Source organism: Salvelinus sp. IW2-2015, unplaced genomic scaffold (genome assembly GCF_002910315.2).
Source record: "Salvelinus sp. IW2-2015 unplaced genomic scaffold, ASM291031v2 Un_scaffold1768, whole genome shotgun sequence".
NCBI classification, from domain to species: domain Eukaryota; kingdom Metazoa; phylum Chordata; class Actinopteri; order Salmoniformes; family Salmonidae; genus Salvelinus; species Salvelinus sp. IW2-2015.
The window spans coordinates 18,292-21,875 of record NW_019943145.1 but is presented as its reverse complement, the minus strand read 5'-3'; the positions used below and the strand labels follow the sequence as shown (position 1 = coordinate 21,875).

At 38.8% G+C, this 3,584-nt stretch overlaps 1 pseudogene; it reads left to right on the top strand.

Annotated features, from left to right (window-relative positions):
* LOC112071919 (perforin-1-like) overlaps positions 1-3,584 on the top strand; it is a 25,989-nt pseudogene that overhangs the window by 5,612 nt on the left and 16,793 nt on the right.

Sequence of the window (3,584 nt, the reverse complement as noted above, 5' to 3'; positions counted from 1 at the left end):
AATCATGAAATAGAACAACATCGTCCTCATCATGAAATAGAACAACATCATCCCTCATCGTGAAATAGAACACATCATCCCTCATCGTGAAATAGAACAACATCATCCTCATCGTGAAATAGAACAACATCATCCCTCATCATGAAATAGAACAACATCGTCCCTCATCATGAATAGAACACATCGTCCCTCATCTGAAATAGAACAACATCCCTCATCATGAAATAGAACAACATCATCCCTCATCATGAATAGAACATCATACCTCATCATGAAATAGAACAACATCATCCCTCATCATGAAAAAGACATCACATCCTCATCATGAAATAGAACATCATCCCTCATCATGAAAAAGAACAACATCATCCCTATCATAAAATAGACCAACATCATCCCTCATCATGAAATAGAACATCATCCCTCATCATGAAATAGAACAACATCATCCCTCATCATGAAATAGAACAACATCATCCCTCATCATGAAATAGACCACATCATCCCTCAGCATGAAATAGAACATCATCATCCCTCATCATGAAAAGAAACAACATCATCCCTCATCATGAAATAGAACATCATCCCATCATGAATAGAACCATCATCTCATCATGAAATAGAACAACACCATCCCTCATCATAAAATAGAACATCATCATCCCTCATCATGAAATAGAACATCATCATCCCTCATCATGAAATAGAACATTATCCCCTCATCATGAAATAGAACATCATCTCTCATCATGAAATAGAACAACATCATCCCTCATCGATGAAATAGAACAACACATCCTCATCATGAAATAGAACAACATCATCCCTCGTCATGAAATAGAACATCATCCTCATCATGAAATAGGACAACATCATCCCTCATCATGAAATAGAACAACATCATCCCTCATCATGAAATAGAACAACATCATCCCTCATCATGAAATAGAAACAACATCATCCTCATCATGAAATAGAACAACATCACCCTCATCATGAAATAAAACATTATCTCATCATGAAATAGAACAACATCATCCCTCATCATGAAATAGAAAAACATCATCCCTCATCATGAAATAGAACATCATCCTCATCATGAAATAGAACAACATCATCCCTCATCATGAAATAGAAACATCATCCTCATCATGAAATAGAACAACATCATCCCTCATCATGAAATAGAACAACAGATCCCTCAACAAGTTCTGGCAGGTCTGTATCTAACCGGAGATTGTGCAAAGTGTGTTTGACCAGGTGAGTGATGTAGCACCATAGATCAGTATTTCTTAACTCCTGTCCTCTTGTACCCTCCCAACAGTACACATTATAAGTATAGCCCCAGATAAGCAACCTGAATCAACTTGTCAAATAATCATCAATCCCCATATGAGTTGAATGAGTGTGTTTGTCTGGGACCATAACAAAAACATGGATTTTTTTTTGCCAATCCCTCCCTCCCTCCCTCCCTCCCTCCCTCCCTCCCTCCCTTCTTCAGTCCATTATTTATATTTCTCACACCTTTCTTGTGTTGTTGTTGTTGTGTTTCCAGAGGCCTCTCAGTTCAGCGACTGCAGCTTCGCACGCAACGGTAGGGAACGTTGTTCAACAGAGGAACACACACAAACTGCAAGGATTATAGACAAGGATTATAGAAATATCCACTGTTGAAAACCAACGTCCAGAATGCGGTTTTAACCAATCAGGCATCCAGAACCGGATTTTCCTTTGTTTAGCTTTGTTTAGTTGGTCAGGACGTGAGCTGGGTGGGCAGTCTATGTTATTTGTTTCTTGTTTAGGTTCATTTGTTAATTAGCCTTATATGGTTCTCAATCAGGGGCAGGTGTTTGACGTTTCCTCTGATTGAGAACCATATTAAGGTAGGCTGTTCACACCGTTTGTTTGTGGGTGATTGTCTTCCGTGTCAGTGTTTGTACCACACGGGACTGTTTTGTTTGTTTAGTCTGTACCTGTTCGTGCGTTCTTCGTTGTATGTAAGTTCACATGTTCAGGTCTGTTGACGTCGTTTATTGTTTTGTAGTTTGTTAAGAGTTTTTTCCGTCTTCGTCATTCTTTAAATAAACAAACATGTATTCATCACCAGCTGCGTTTTGGTCCGATCCATGCTCCTCCTCAGACGAGGAGGAGAACAATCGTTACAGTGGTAAAAACATACAGTACATCAACCCCCCAATCAAAAGAGAAAACACACACAGGTACAGACATGTTTCTTGTCTAGGAAGTATTCATCAGTCTGGTTTTAGACCAGGTCAATCTCTCCCTGGTTATAAATGATTTGGTTAATGGATTAAAGGCATCATTGTGCTGCCCTCTCTGTCAAAGGCGTTCTGTACTGTTGATACTGCTAGTTCAAAGGCTTTCTGTACTGTTGATACTGCTAGTTCAAAGGCTTTCTGTACTGTTGATACTGCTAGTTCAAAGGCTTTTCTGTAACTGTTGATACTGGCTAGTTCAAAGGCTTTTCTAGTTTGATTGACTGCTTAGTTCCAAAGGCTTTCTATACTGTTGTACTGCTAGTTCAAAGGCTTTCTGTACTGTTGATACTGCTAGTTCAAAGGCTTTCTGTACTGTTTGATACTGGCTAGTTCAAAGGCTTTCTATACTGTTGATACTGCTAGTTCAAAGGCTTTCTATACTGTTGATACTGCTAGTTCAAAGGCTTTCTATACTTGTTGATACTGCTAGTTCAAAGGCTTTCTGTACTGTTGATACTGCTAGTTCAAAGGCTTTCTGTACTGTTGATACTGCTAGTTCAAAGGCTTTCTATACTGTTGATACTGCTAGTTCAAAGGCTTTCTATACTGTTGATACTGCTAGTTCAAAGGCTTTCTATACTGTTGATACTGCTAGTTCAAAAGGCTTTCCTGTACTGTTGATAACTGCTAGTTCAAAGGCTTTCTGTACTGTTGATACTGCTAGTTCAAAGGCTTTCTATACTGTTGATACTGCTAGTTCAAAGGTTTTCTATGCTGTTGATACTGCTAGTTACAAAGGCTTTCTGTACTGTTGATACTGCTAGTTCAAAGGCTTTCTGTACTGTTGATACTGCTAGTTCAAAGGCTTTCTATACTGTTGATACTGCTAGTTCAAAGGCTTCTATGCTGTTGAATACTGCTAGTTCAAAGGCTTTCTGTACTGTTGATACTGCTAGTTCAAAGGCTTTCTATGCTGTTTGATACTGCTAGTTCAAAGGCTTTCTGTACTGTTGATACTGCTAGTTCAAAGGCTTTCTGTTACTGTTGATACTGCTAGTTCAAAGGCTTTCTATACTGTTGATACTGCTAGTTCAAAGGCTTTCTATCTGTTGATACTGCTGTTCAAAGGCTTTCTGTACTGTTGATACTGCTAGTTCAAAGGCTTTCTGTACTGTTGATACTGCTAGTTCAAAGGTTCTGTACTGTTGATACTGCTAGTTCAAAGGCTTCTGTACTGTTGATACTGCTAGTTCAAAGGCTTTCTATACTGTTGATACTGCTAGTTCAAAGGCTTTCTGTACTGTTGATACTGCTAGTTCAAAGGCTTTCTGTACTGTTGATACTGCTAGTTCAAAGGCGTTCTTG